Consider the following 15,866-nt stretch of genomic DNA (forward strand, 5'->3'; position numbering starts at 1 on the left):
GGAGACAGGATAGTGCAGGGGTGCTCCACTGGGAGAGTTGCACAGTGCTGAGGGAGCGTCATTGGGAGAGTGGATAGTGCTGAGGGACCAACATTATGAGAGAAGATAATGATAAGGAAGCTCCACTGGGAGAGTTTGATAGTGCTGAGGGAGCTCCCTCTGGGAGAGTGGATAATCCTGCAGGAGCCCCACTAGGAGAGTGGATACTGCTGAGGGAGCTTCACTGGGAGACTTAGATACTGCTGAGAGAGCATCATTGACAGAGTGGATAGTGCTAAGGGAGATTCATTGGGAAAGTGGATAGTGCAGAGGGAGCTTCATGGGGAGAGTAGTTAGTGCTGAGGGAGCGTCATTGGGTGAGTGGATAGTGCAGAGGGAGCTTCATGGGGAGAGTAGTTAGTGCTGAGGGAGCGTCATTGGGTGAGTGGATAGTACTGAGGGAGCTCCACTGGGATAGTGGGTAGTGCTGAGGGAGCTCCACTGGGTCAGTTACACAGTGCTGAAAGAGCCTCATTGGGACAGTCCATAGAATTGAGGAAGCCCCACTGTGTGAGTTTGACAGTACTGAGGCAGCATCATTGGCTAAGTAAAAACAATGACTGCAGATGCTGAAAATCAAATACTGGATTTCGCTGCTCGTTGGATGCTGCCTGAACTGCTGTGCTCTTCCAGCACCACTAATCCAGTCATTGGCTAAGTGTAGAGATGAGGGACCCCCACTAGGAGTGTGGATTGTGATGAGGGAGCTCGAATTGGAGAGAGGATAGTGCTAAGGGAGCGACATTGGGAGAGTGGGCAGTGCTGATGGTATGTCATTAGGACAGTGGATACTGCTGAGGGATCTCAACTGGGTTTCAGAAGAGTGCTGAGGGAGCTACACTGGGTGAGAGGATAGTGCTAAGGGAGCGTCATTGGGAGAGTGAATAGTGCTGAGGGAGCTCCACTGGGATGGTTACACAGTGCTGAGGGAGCGTCATTTAGACAGTGGTTAGTGGTGAGGGAGCGTCATTGGGAGAGTGGATAGTCCTGAGGGAGCTCCACTGGTAAAGTGCATAGTGCTGAGGGGGCCCCACTGGGACAGTGGATAGGGCTGGGGGCTCCACTGGGAAACTGGATAGTGGTGGGGGTGCTCCACTGGGAGAGTGCACAGTGCTGAGGGAGAGTCAGTTACAGAGTAGATAGTGCTGAGACAGTGCCATTGGGAGAGTGGGCAGTGCTGAGGGATATCCACTGGTAGAGTGCATAGTGCTGAGGGAGCACCACTGGGACAGTGGATAGTGCTGAGGGATCCACTGGGAGATTTGGCCACTGCTGAGGTAGCTTTATTGGGAGAGTGGATAGTGCTGAACGAGCTCCACTGGGAAATTAGATCGTGCTGAGGCCACTCCATTGGGAGAGATGGACAGTGTTGAGGAAGCATCACTGGGAGAGTGGATAATGCTGAGGGACCGTCAATGAGAAAGTGGATAATTCTGAGGGAGCTCAACATGGAGAGAGGATAGTCCTGAGGGAGCTCCTCTGGGAGAGTGGACAGAGCTGAGTGTGCTCCCCTAGGAGACTTAGTGAGGGAGTGTCATTGGGACAGTGGTCAGAGCTGAGGGACCTCCATGGGAGAGTGGATAGTGCTAAGGGACCATCATTGGGGAGTGGATCATGGTGAGGGGGCTTCACTGGAAGAGTTATATAGTGCTGAGGGAGCATCATTGGGAGAGTTGGTAGTGCTGAGAGAGCTCCATTGGGTGAGTTGCACAGTGTTGAGGGAGCGTCATTTAGAAAGTGGTTAGTGTTAAGGGAGCTCCAATGGGAGAATTGGACAGTGCTGAGGGAGCTTCATTGGGAGAGTAGATAGTGCTGAGGGAGCTCCACTGGGAGAGTTGGATCATTCTGAGTGAGCTTCTCTGGGAAAGTGGATAATCCTGAGGAGACATCTTTGGGACAGTGGATAGTGCTGAAGGGGCTGCACTGGGCTAGTGGTTAGTGCTGAGGGTGACAAACTGGGAGACTGGATAGTGCTGAGGAAGCCCCACTGGGAAATTAGATAGTGCTAAGGGCACTCCATTGGGAGAGTCGGATAGTGCTGAGGGAGTCCCACAGGGAGAGTTTGACAGTGTTGAGGCAGCATCATTGGTATCAGAGTGTATAGTGATGAGGGACCCCCCCACTGGGAGAGTGGATTGTGATGAGGGACCCCCCCACTGGGAGAGTGGATTGTGATGAGGGACCCCCCCACTGGGAGAGTGGATTGTGATGAGGGACCCCCCCACTGGGAGAGTGGATTGTGATGAGGGACCCCCCCACTGGGAGAGTGGATTGTGATGAGGGACCCCCCCACTGGGAGAGTGGATTGTGATGAGGGACCCCCCCACTGGGAGAGTGGATTGTGATGAGGGACCCCCCCACTGGGAGAGTGGATTGTGATGAGGGACCCCCCCACTGGGAGAGTGGATTGTGATGAGGGACCCCCCCACTGGGAGAGTGGATTGTGATGAGGGACCCCCCCACTGGGAGAGTGGATAGTGATGAGGGACCCCCCCACTGGGAGAGTGGATTGTGATGAGGGACCCCCCCACTGGGAGAGTGGATAGTGATGAGGGACCCCCCCACTGGGAGAGTGGATAGTGATGAGGGACCCCCCCACTGGGAGAGTGGATTGTGATGAGGGACCCCCCCACTGGGAGAGTGGATAGTGATGAGGGACCCCCCCACTGGGAGAGTGGATTGTGATGAGGGACCCCCCCACTGGGAGAGTGGATTGTGATGAGGGACCCCCCCACTGGGAGAGTGGATTGTGATGAGGGACCCCCCCACTGGGAGAGTGGATTGTGATGAGGGACCCCCCCACTGGGAGAGTGGATTGTGATGAGGGACCCCCCCACTGGGAGAGTGGATAGTGATGAGGGACCCCCCCACTGGGAGAGTGGATAGTGATGAGGGACCCCCCCACTGGGAGAGTGGATTGTGATGAGGGACCCCCCCACTGGGAGAGTGGATTGTGATGAGGGACCCCCCCACTGGGAGAGTGGATTGTGATGAGGGACCCCCCCACTGGGAGAGTGGATAGTGATGAGGGACCCCCCCACTGGGAGAGTGTATAGTGATGAGGGACCCCCCCACTGGGAGAGTGGATTGTGATGAGGGAGCTCCACTGGGAGAGTGGATTGTGATGAGGGACCCCCCCACTGGGAGAGTGGATTGTGATGAGGGAGCTCCACTGGGAGAGTGGATTGTGATGAGGGAGCTCCACTGGGAGAGTGGATAGTGCTAAAGGAGTGACATTGGGAGAGTGGGCAGTGCTGACGGTGTGTCATTAGGACAGTGGATACTGCTGAGGGATCTCAACTGGATGAAAGGATAGTGCTGAGGGAGCTTCACTAGGAAAGTAGGTATTGCTGAGGCAGTTCCACTGGGAACTTCATTGGGAGAGTGGATAGTGCTGAGGGTGCTCCAGTGGGACAGTGCTGAGGAGACTCCACTGGGAGAGTTGGCAGTGCTGAAGGAGCGTCACTGGGAGAGTGGATACTGCTGAAGGGGCTCCGCTGGAAGAGTGGGCAGAGCAGAGGACGCTCCACTGGGATAGTGGTTAGTGCTATGGGACCTGCACTGGGGGAATGGATAGTGCTGAGGGAGCTCCACTGGGAAAGTGGATAGTGCTGATGGAGCGTCATTTGGAGAGTTTCACAGTGTTGATTGTGCTCCAGTGGGAGAGTGGACAATGCCGAGGGTAACTCCACTGGGAGAGTGGATAGTGCTGACAGAACGTCATTTGGAAAGTGGGTATTGTTGAGGGAGCCCTACTGGCTGAGTTTGCCAGTACGCAGGCAGCAACATTGGGAGAGTAGATAGTGCTAAGGGAGCGTCATGAGCAGAGTGGATCATACTGAGGGAGTTCCAGTGGGAGAGTGGAAAGAGTGGATAGAGCTGAGGGTGCTCCCTTAGGCGATTTGGGCAGCGCTGAGTGAGCGTCATTGGGACAGTGGTTAGTGCTGAGGGAGCTCCACTGTGTGAGTCAATAGTGCTGACGGAGCTCCACTGGGAGCGAGGGTAGTGCTGAGGGAGCGCCATTGGGAGAGTTAGACAGTGCTGAGGGAGCGCCATTGGGAGAGTTGGACAGTGCTGAGGGAGCCCTACTGGGAGAGTGTATAGTGGTGAGGGAACTCCACTGGGAGAGAGGATAGTGCTGAGGGAGCTCTATTGGGAGAGTTGGATAGTGGTGAGGGAGCTCCACCGGGAGTCTGGATAGTGCTGAGGGAATGTTATTGAGAAATTGAGAAATTGGGTAGTGATGAGAGAGCTCCACTGGGAGAGTGGACCGTGCTGAGGGTGCTCCCATGGAGTGTTGGACAGTGCTGACAGAGGGTCATTGGGAGAGTGGATAGTGCTGAGCGAGCTCCACTGGGAGAGTTGGTTAGTGCTGAGGGAGCTCCACTGGGAGATTTGGTTAGTGCTGAGGGAGCTCCTCTAAGAGAGTGGATTGTGCTGAGGGGGCTGCACTGGGAAAATGGAAAGTGCTGTGGGAATGACACTAGGAGAGAGGACAGAGCTGAGGGTACTTCCCTAAGAGCGTTGGACAGTGCTGAGGTAGCGCAATTGGGACAGTGCTTACTGTGTGGGACAACCACTGAGAGAGTGGATAGTGCTGAAGGAGCCCCACTGGGAGAGAGGGTAGTGCTAAAGGAGCACCACTGGGCGGGTAGTTAGTGCTGAGGGAGCTCTAGTGGGAGAGTGGATAGTGCTGAGGGAGCTCCCATGGAGTGTTGGACAGTGCCGACAGAGGGACATTGGAAGAGTGGACAATACTGAGTGAGCTCCATTGGGAGACTGTATACTGCTGAGGGTGCTCCACTGGTATAACTGGGCAGTGCTGAGGGATCGCCAATGGGAGAGTGGATAGTGCTGAGGGAGCTCCACTGGGAAAGTTGGATATTGCGGACTGAACTGCGCTGGGAGAGTGGATATTCCTGAGGGAGCCCCACTTGGAGGGTGGATATTGCTGAGAGTGTTCCCATGGAGTGTTGACCATGTGTTGACGGAGCGTAATTGGGAGAATTGATAGTGCTGAGGGAGCTCCACTGGGACAGTTGGACAGTGCTGAGGGATCCCCACTGGGAGACTGGATAGTGCTGAGAGAGCATCATTGGGAGAGTGGTTAGTTTTGAGGCAGCTTCAATTGGAGAGAGGACAGTGCTGAGCAAGCTCCACTGGGAGACTGGACAGTGCTGAGGGTGCTCCACTGGGACAGTTGGACAGTGTTGAAGGAACGTCATTAGGAAAGTGGATAGTGCTGACGAAGCATCATTGGGAGAGTGGATGGTGCTGAGGGAGCTCCACTGGGAGAGTTGGATACTGCAGACGGAACTCCTCTGTGAGAGTGGATATTCCTGAGGGACTTCCACTTGGAGGGTAGATATTGCTGAGGGTGCTCCCATGGAGTGTTGGCCATGTGTTGATGGAGCATAATTAGGAGAATTGCTAGTGCTGAGGGAGCTACACTGGGAGAGAGGATAGTGCTGAGGGAACTCCATTGGGAGAGTTGGGTAGTGGTGAGGGAGCTCCATTGGGAACGTGGATAGTGTAATGGGATGCCATTAGAAAGAGGATAGTGCAGATAGACGGTCATTAGGAGAGTGGATAGTGATGAAGGATCTCCATGGGGAGATTTGAATAACGCTGAGGGATCTCCTCTGGGAGAGTGGATTATCCTGAGGGAGACCCACTAGGAGAGTGGATATTGCTGACGGAGGTCTACAAGGAGAGTTGGAATAGTCTTGAGGATGGTTCCCTCGGAGACTTGGACAGCACTGAGGAAGCGTCATTGGGATAGTGGTTAGTCTTGAGCGAGCTCTACTGGGACAGTGGGCAGTGCTGAGGCAGCTCCAATGGGTGAGTGGAAAGTGCTAAGAGACCATCTTTGGGAGAGTGGACAGTGCTGAGGGTGCTCCCTGGAGAGTTGGATAGTGCTGAGGAAGCATCATTGGGAGAGTGTATAGTGATGAGGGACCTCCAGTGGGAGAGTGGATTGTGTTGTGGGAGCACTACTGGGAGACTGGATAGTGCTGAGGGAGCATCATTGGGAGAGTGGTTAGTTTTGAGGCAGCTTCAATGGGACAGTGGACAGTGCTGAGCAAGTTCCACTGGGAGACTGGACAGTGCTGAGGGTGCTCCACTGGGACAGTTGGACAGTGTTGAAGGAGCGTCATTGGGAGAGTGGATAGTGCTGATGGAGCATCATTTGGAGATTTGCACTGTGCTGAGTGTGCTCCAGTGGGAGAGTGGATAGTGCTGAGGGAGCTCCACTGGGAGAGTGGACAGTGTTGAGGGATCATTATTGGAAGAGTGCATAGTGCTGAGGGAGCTTCACCAGGAGAGTGGATAGTGCTGAGGGATTCCCACTGGGAGAGTGGATAGTGCTGCTGACGGAGCATCATTTGGAGAGTGGGTGTTGTTGAGGGATCCCCACTGGCTGAGTTTGTCAGTACTCAGACAGTGACATTGGGAGAGTATATTGTAATGAGGGACATCTACTGGGAGACTGGATTGTGTTGTGGGAGCGCCTCTGGGAGAGTTGGACAGTGCTGAGGGAACACCACTTGGACAGTTGGACAGTGCTGAGGGATTCCCACTGGGAGAGAGGATAGTGCTGAGTGAGTGTCATTGGCAGAGTGGATAGTGATGAAGGAGCTCAATGGGGAGAGTGGATAATCCTGAGGGTGCTCCTCTCGGAGAGTGGATAATCCTGAGGGCGCCCCACTGTGAGAGTGGATAATGCTGAGGGGACTCCACTGGGAGAGTAGGAATACTGCTGAGGGTGCTGCCCTCGGAGAGTTGGACAGCGCTGAGATAGCACAGTGGTTAGTGCTGAGGGAGCATCATTTGGTGAAAGGATAGTGCTGAGCGAGCTCCACTGGCAGAGAGAGCAGGGCTGAGGCAGCTCCAACGGGAGAGTGGAAAGTGCTGAGGGTGCTCCTTTGAGAGAGTAGATAACGCTGAGGGTGCTCCAGTGGGAGAGTTGGACAGTGCTGAGGGAGCATCATTGGGAGAGTGGATAGTGATGAAGGACCCCACACTGGGAGAGTGGATTGTGCCGAGGGAGCTTCACTTGGAGAGTTGGACAGTGCTGAGGGAACATCATTGGGAGAGTGTATAGTGATGAGGGAGTGCCACTGGGAGAGTGGATAATGCTGAGGGTGCTCCAGTGGGACAGTGCTGAGGAAACTCCACTGGGAGAGTTGGCAGTGCTGAGTGAGTGTCACTGGGAGAGTGGGTAGTGCTGAGGGAGCGTCATTAGGAGAGTAGATACTGCTGAGGGAGCTTTACTGGGAGATTGTGCAGAGCAGAGGCCGCTCCACTGGGATAGTGGTTAGTGCTATGGGACCTGCACTGGGGGAATGGAGAGTGCTGAGGGAGCTCCACTGTGTGAGTCAATAGTTCTGAGGGAGCTCCACTGGGATAGAGGGTAGTGCTAAGGGTGCTGCACTGGGAGAGTTGGACAGTGCTGGGGGAGCCCCACTGGGAGAGTGTATAGTGGTGAGGGAACTCCACTGGGAGAGTTGGACAGTGCTGAGGGAGCTCCCTTGGGAGAGTTGGACAGTGCTGAGGGAGTGTTGTTGGGAAATTGGGTAGTGCTGAGCGAGCTCCACTGGGAGAGGAGATAATAGTGCTGAGGGAGCATCATTGGGAGAGGAGATAATAGTGCTGAGCGAGCTCCACTGGGAGAGGAGATAATAGTGCTGAGGGAGCATCATTGGGAGAGTGCATAGTGCTGAGGGAACTCCACGAGGTGAGTGGGCAGTGCTGAGGGAGCATCGTTTGGAGAGCGGATAGTGAAAAGGGAGGTCCACTGCCAGAGTTGGTTAGTGCTGAGGGACCTCCTCTGAGAGAGTTGGACAATGCTGAGAGTTGGTTAGTGTGGAGGGAGCTCCTCTGGGAGAGTGGCTAATTCTGAGGGACCCCCACTGGGAGAGTTAGACAGTGCTGAGGGAGCCCCACTGGGTGAGTGGATTGTGCTAAGCGTGCTGCATTGGGAGAGTGGAAAGTGTTGAGAGAACATCACTAGGAGAGAGGATAGAGCTGAGGGAGCTTCCCTAAGAGAGTTGGACAGTGCTGAGGTAGCACCATTGGGACAGCGCTTAGTGTGAGGGACACCCACTGAGAGAGTGGATAGTGCTGACGGACTGTCATTGGGAGAGTGGTCAGAGCTGAGGGAGATCCACTGGGAGAGTGGGCAGTGCTGAGGGAGCGTTATTTGGAGAGTGGATATGGCTGAAGGAGCTCCACTGGGAGAGAGCATTGTGCTGAGGGAGCTCCACTGAGTGAGTGAATGGTGCTGTGGGATCTCCACTGGGAGAGTGAGCAGTGCTGAGGAAACGTCATTGGGAGAGCGAGTAGTGGTGAGGGAATTCCACTGGGAGAGTGAATAGTGCGAAGGGAGCTCCACAGGGAGAATTGATAGTGCTGAGTGAGTGTCATTGGGCAATTGGATAGTAATGAGGGAGCCCCACTGGGAGAGTGAATAGTGCGAAGGGAGCTCCACAGGGAGAATTGATAGTGCTGAGTGAGTGTCATTGGGCAATTGGATAGTAATGAGGGAGCCCCACTGGGAGAGTGGATATTGCTGAGGAAGCCTCATTCGAAGATTGGATAAGTGCTGAGGGAACTTCACTGGGAGAGTTGATAGTGCTGGGGATGCTCCCGTGGAGTGTTGGACTGTGCTGAGGCAAATCCAATGGGAGAGTGGGAAGTGCTGAGGCAAATCCAATGGGAGAGTGGGTAGTGCTGAGAGTGCTCCACTGAGAGAGTGGATACTGTTGAGAGTGCTCCCTGGGAGAGTTGGACAGTGCTGTGGGAGCGTCATTGGGAGAGTGTATAATGATGAGGGAGCTCCATTGGGAGAGTGGATAATGTTGAGGGAGCTCCACTAGGAGAGTGGATAGTGCTGAGGGAGCTCCACTAGGAGAGTGGATAGTGCTGAGGGAGCTCCACTAGGAGAGTGGATAGTGCTGAGGGAGCTACACAGGATGAGTTGTATAGTGCTAAGGAAGAGTGGATTATGCCGAGTGGGCTCCACCGGGAGAGTGGTTAGTGCTGAGGAACCCCCACTGAGAGAGTGGATATTGCTGAGGGAGCGTCATTGGGAGAGTGGAGAGTGCTGAGGGAGCTCCACTGGGAGAGAGGGTAGTGTTGAGGGAGCATCACTGGGAGAGTGGTTAGTGCTGAAGCAGCTCCACTAGGAGAGTGGACAGTGTTGAGGAAGCTCTACCCGATAAGTTTTATAGTACTGAGGGAGCACCAGCAGGAGAGTGGATTATGCTGAGGGAGCCCCACTGGCACAGTGGATAGTGTTGAGGGACCATCTTTGGGACAGTGGTTAGTGCTAAGGGAGCTCAACTAGAAGAGTGCATCGTGCTAAGGGAGGATCATTGGGAGAATGGATGGTGCTGAGGGAACTCTACTGGGAGAGTTGGACAGTGCTGAGGGTGCATCATTGGGAGAGTGGATAGTGCTGAGAGAGCTCTACTGGGAGAGTGGATAATGCTGAGGATGCTCTCTGGGAGAGTTGGACAGTGCTGAGGGAACATTGGGAGAGTGTATAATGATGCGTGTGTCATTGGGAAAGTGGGTAGTGGTGAGAGCGCCACTGGCAGATTCGATTGTGCTAAGGGACACCCACTGGATGAGTGGATAGTGCTGATGGGGGCTCAACAGGGAGAGCCAATAGTGGTGAGAGAGTGTCATTGGGAGAGTGAATAGTGCTGAGGGAGCTCCTCTGGGAGAGTGGATAGTGATGAGGGAGCATCCTTGGGGAAGTGAAGAGTGCTGAAGGAGCTCCACTGGTCAGGCAACATCCAAGGAGCAGGAGAATCGACGTTTCGGGCATAAGCCCTTCTTCAGGCCCTTCTTGATGGCCACCATTATTGAGATGAGCTTTGAAATCCTTACTTTTGATGCATTGAGTTTAAAATCAGGACACCAGTCTGGATGACTGGTCTGCTGACCATTACCACCTGTCACCATTGGCCATGTTAAGACCAGCACATGGAAACCTGTCTGTCTGCATTCTGTCTGTTATTGGCCTCAGTGGATACTAACTGGGGCTGGGAACTATGTAAATCAATGACACACAGCCATCTCTGTCCCTCCCCAGCAACAGGAATTGTCTCTGATAGTGAGACAGTGACAGGACATCCCAACAGGATTTTCTACCAGGTTACAGGCTTATTCCCCACCTTGGACTGAGCCACAGCAAACCTACCTCCTCCTACTAATGGCAGTTCCTGGTCTGGGGTGTACAGGCCCAGGGAATGGGCTACGTGTGAGGTTAAACAGACCCCAGAACCCACCCCATGGTAATTCCACAGCTGGAACTGAAGGCAGGAATGCCACTTTCTGTGTGGTTTACTCTTCTGTAAACACACCGACCTGTTACGCCATTGAGTCTTTATGGCTCCATTCTTGTTGCATTACGTCAAACATGTCGCATGATTGTAACTTATTGTTGTTATTGGCCCATTCTCAGAGCTCAGGACTGGAGGAAGTGGCCATTCACACTGACCTCAGGTATGGAATCGGGGAACCTCCTGTTGGAAAATCAGAATGATTGAACTCTAATCCTGTACCCATTAATCATACAAAGGGGTGAGCAGGTGAGTATGAAACAGGACATACGTGCAATGTTCGGCTACACCAGCATTTATCATCTCCTCCAGCAACAATGATGACTCCTTCATCTCCCTGTCCAGATGGTTGGCCAGTACAGATCTAGCACTGTAACTACGAGGCAGCACTTCCAGCAGTGGCCACTGGGGGCGATCTGGACACTTCCAGCAGTGGCCACTGGGGGCGATCTGGACACTTCCAGCAGTGGCCACTGGGGGCGATCTGGACACTTCCAGCAGTGGCCACTGGGGGCGATCTGGACACTTCCAGCAGTGGCCACTGGGGGCGATCTGGACACTTCCAACAGTGGCCACTGGGGGCGATCTGGATACTTCCAGCAGTGGTCACTGGGGGCGATCTGGAGCAGGAACTCGTTGTTGAGCCCAGATGGATCACGTGGTGTTTGGCAGCAGTATTTGACTGTCGTGTCTGGAACAGGGAGTCTATAACGCTGAGGACTGCAACTCACTGAGCTGATCATTTTCCCAGCTGCTGCACCACCATAGACCGAAGAGGATTTTTACAACATCTCGTATATCCCGAGTTTATGTTACACCACCCGGACACCTGCCAAATAACAAGTTACAGCTGTGCTTTGCACACACAAAAAATGAAAATTGCACTTAATTTATCAAAATGATTTTAATGTTATCCCTCAACTGAAGAAGTTTGCAGCGTGAAGTGAGGAGCTGTTTTCCAGCCTCAAAGAGACTGGGGAAAAGCACAGGGTTTTGATAATGCAGGCTGTTTCAGAACATCCACACGGGTTAGACAATAGCAACCACCATCCTGTCAACGAGGATTTCCTGACGGGAATTGTGGAATATCGTAGGATGCTGAGGCAGTGCTGAAGGGGCGAGGGGGGAGGTGGGAGTCTGATAGCAACTGAGACCAAGTCATGTGAAGAGGTGTATCAAAGGGCACATGATCAGAGGATTTATCAAACTGGGAGATTGAGGGAAAGCCAGGCGGGGAGCTCTGGGGAGGGAGTTCCAGAGAGAATTCAAAGAAAATTCCAGGGAGAGTCCAAAGATGTGCGGGTCAGGTGAATTGGCCATGCTAAGTTGCCCATAGTGTTGGGTGCATTAGTCAGAGGGAAATGGGTCTGGGTGGGTGACTCTTTGGAGGGTCGGTGTGGACTAGTTGGGCCGAAGGGCCTGTTTCCACACTGAAGGGAATCTGATCTAATCTAATTCCAGGTAATTGTAGTGGGAAGTTCAGGCCTTGGCAGCTAAAGGCACAGGCCCCACGGGAGGTTTGCATGGCTGGAGGAGGTTAGAGAGATAAGGAGGGCTGAGACAGAGGAGGGGTCCGTGAATACGTGAATGAATCTTTGCAAATCGAAGCTTTGGTCCAACCTGTGAAAAACCAGCACTCAGAGCGTCAACTGTCAGACTCCACAAGGCCAATCTCATAATTAGTTTGCAGTGTGACAGTTTAGGAGTTGTCTCCTGCTGTGAGGGCAATTCAAATGAGACCCAATCCTTCCAGCTGATGTAAACCAGCCCAGCACAGTGTCGGTTCATAGACAAACCATGAGATTCCCTCATTACTGTGTTGTGATGGTGGTGAAGGGATTTGGTCTGACAAACACAAATAAAACAACTTCAAATTCAACTTCAAATAATTTCAGACCAACTCCTGAGTCAACAAACTGAAGTCAATTTAAATAAAGGGACTCGGGGCCAAGGTAGATGTGATCTCTGCCCTCCAGCCTGCTGCCATACTGTAAGGAATCTAATCTAATCTAAGATCCCATTTTACAGGAAGTTTTACTCTGTATATATCCCTGTGCTGTTCCTATCCCTGTCCAGGGTGTGTTTGATGGAGACAGTGTAGAGAGAGCTTTACTCTGTATCTAATCATGTGCTGTCCCTGTTGTGGGAGTGCTTGATGGGGACAGTGTAGAGGGAGCTTTACTCTGTATCTAATCATGTGCTGTCCCTGTTGTGGGAGTGCTTGATGGGGACAGTGTAGAGGGAGCTTTACTCTGTATCTAATCATGTGCTGTCCCTGTTGTGGGAGTGCTTGATGGGGACAGTGTAGAGGGAGCTTTACTCTGTATCTAATCGTGTGCTGTCCCTGTTGTGGGGGCGTTTGATGGGGGCAGTGTAGAGGGAGCGTTATTTTCAGTTTATATTTTGTTTGAAAAAGTTGAGAGAGCTTTTCTCTGTATTTAACCCTGTGTTGTCCCTATGCTGGGAGTGTTTCATGGGGACAGTGTCGGGAAAGGTTTACCGTCAGATTAAAGCAGTAGATGGAGCTTGAAATTGCTGGGGATGGCGGTCTCCCATATTGCTAATTCTACTCCTGATTGGGTCTGAGAACCTGTCCTTCTGCTGCCTGGGACTAGACCTGCTGTTGCTGTTGTTGACTGGGCCCCTCCACATTGAGGTACTGTTTTGGGGCCTGGGGATTGGGTGTCAGTGCTGCCTGAAGATCTGGACCAATGGACTCGTTGCTGTTTGGGAAAACGGGTGGTTGTGGTCCTTTGAGTGGGGGTGGGGGGGGGGGGGGGGATGGTGACAATGTCACCATCAGTGAAGGCAGCCATGATGAAGCCCAGCTGCACCGACACAGTTGGTGGTGGGGGGGTGACATCTGTGGCCCCTGGATCTTCAGGATCCTTGTCACCCTTTGCCCTGGTAACCAAGCACCACAGGGTGAAGGGTCATGCCCACCCTGCAATGACCATTGGCCCATGCAGAACCACATTAGCAGTGGGTAGGTCTAAAGTGGGCGGCACGGTGGCACAGTGGTTAGCACTGCTGCCTCACAGTGCCGGAGACCCGGGTTCAGTTCCCGCCTCAGGCGACTGACTGTGTGGAGTTTGCACATTCTCCCTGTGTCTGCGTGGGTTTCCTCCGGGTGCTCCGGTTTCCTCCCACAGTCCAAAGATGTGCAGGTTAGGTGAATTGGCCATGCTAAATTGCCCGTAGTGTTAGGTAAGGGGTAGATGTAGATGTAGGGGTATGGGTGGGTTACGCTTCGGCGGGGCGGTGTGGACTTGTTGGGCCGAAGGGCCTGTTTCCACACTGTAAGTAATCTAATCTAATCTAATCTAAAAAACCTACAGGAAGGCAGTGTTCTTCCTGAGGACCTCACCCTGGAGAAGGGGCTCACTGTGGGTGGGACATTCCTGCCCTTTCACCCTTTGGAGATCACAGGGTCGTTCTGTCGAACTTCATACCTTGGACCAGATCAGCAGCCCTAATCAGGGAACTCATATTCTCTGAGGTCCACCTAGCTGACCTCATGTCAATCACTACATCCCTCCCCCTCTGTGCCTGAGGAGATAGGCCAGTTCTTCCTTTGTAGCTCCTCCTCTTCAGGTTAGGTTCCTCCAACTCTGCCTTTGATATGGGCACGGATGTCTGGCGCATGGTAGCTCGCCTCTTGTGCCCGGATCATCTCGGAAGAAATTGATTCTTTTCTTCATGCAGCAAAGGACCAGCGATATCCCCTAAGTCCATCTCAGATTCGGAGATATCTTCAACACTTGACAGAGAGGGGAGAGCCATGGGTTCCCAAACGAGCAGAAAGGCTGTCGAGGAGCTGGGCACGGAATCCTCCTGCACTGTTTGGGGGTTTGCAGTTTTCATAGGGACCAGGTGCTTGCTCAGAACCACCATGTGTACCTAAACTTTATACCTCACTGGACCTGACCACATGCAGGGCCATTTCCACGGTTCCGACACCAAACTTCATCCCCTGAAGTAAACAGTCTCACCCGCTTAGCGGGGTCTTGTGTCTGCCATTGGTGTTCTTGATGCTGTGTCACCCTCCTCCCCGGGTTCAGGAAGATCACGTTTAACCTGGTGCAGAGCCTTCTGCCCATTAGCAACACTGCTGGAGCTCTCCCTGTAACTGTGTGAAGGATGGTCCGATAATGAAATAGGAACCGGGACAGTTTGGTATCGAGTGAAGCTGTGGGCCATTTCTTTAAAGGCTGTCTTCAAAATTTGGACTGCTCTTTCTGTCAGACCATTGGATGATGGATAGTATGGAGCTGTCCTTATATGTCAAATCCAATCTCACTTTAGGAAATACTCAAATTCCCTGCTGGTAAATGATGGCTCGTTAAGCGTGCAGTTTTTCTCTCCTCATTCCTGTGTTTGACGAATGAACCCTATGCATGTCCAAGAGTACAGTGCTGGAAAAGCACAGCCATAAACCATGCTGCCTGACTGTCTGTGCTTTTCCAGCACCACACTCTTCAACCCCTGATCTCCAGCACCTACAGTCCACACTTTCTCCTAGATGTATCCAGCCATTTTGAGTCGGCATCCACAATGACAATCCACATTGAGGAAAAAAAAAAATCACACAACACCACGTTATAGTCCAACAGGTTTGTTTGGAAGCACTAGCTTTCAGAGCACTGCTCCTTCATCAGGTAACGAGTGAGGCAGGATCATATGACACAGAGTTTATAGCAAAATATCATAGTGTCAAACTGAAATGATATATTGAACAGACCTAGATTGCTGTTAAGATTAGAGCGATGCTGGAAAAGCACAGCAGGTCAGGCAGCATCCGAGGAGCAGGAAAATCAACATTTTGGGCAAAAGCCCTTCATCAGGAAAGCCCTCATTCCTGATGAAGTACTTTTGCCTGCAACGTAAATTTTCCTGCTCCTCGGATGCTGCCTGACCTGCTGCGCTTTTCCAGCACCACACTAATCTTGGTTCTAATCTCCAGCATCTGCAGTGCCCATTTCTGCCAAACCTAGATTGCTATTAAGTCTTTCATCTTTTAGAATGGGTTGCAGATTTGGTTCATTAATATGTAAATCCCAGAACTTCTTTTAAGTCACATTCTCAAGATAACTTAAGGTTTTATAAAAAAAATGACATCTCAGCTCAGACAATGCATTTAAGGTGTAATGTTAGAGTCTGTCTGTATCCCAATCTTGAGTCAGACTGGTTCTATTTCCAAAGTAGGAATTTATAAAACATTACATGGATTGACTGCCTGCAGATTGTGCGCTTTTTGAACAATATAGAATGTATCTGCAAATACAATTCTGCAAATTCAAACTCACCCCATGGACTTATATATGTCTGTTCGTGTGAATGAAAGAGGGAGAGACGGAGAGAGAGATCCCACGAAAGGACCTCCATTGTTGGTGTGTAACCATGTCCAGAGTTTACCTTGCCATTCCCACGAGTGTGGAGGAGCTGCTGCTGACAATTGTTATCCCTGTTAGCACT

The sequence above is a fragment of the Chiloscyllium punctatum genome, chromosome 20 (assembly GCF_047496795.1).
Source record: "Chiloscyllium punctatum isolate Juve2018m chromosome 20, sChiPun1.3, whole genome shotgun sequence".
Classification (NCBI taxonomy): Eukaryota; Metazoa; Chordata; class Chondrichthyes; order Orectolobiformes; family Hemiscylliidae; genus Chiloscyllium; species Chiloscyllium punctatum.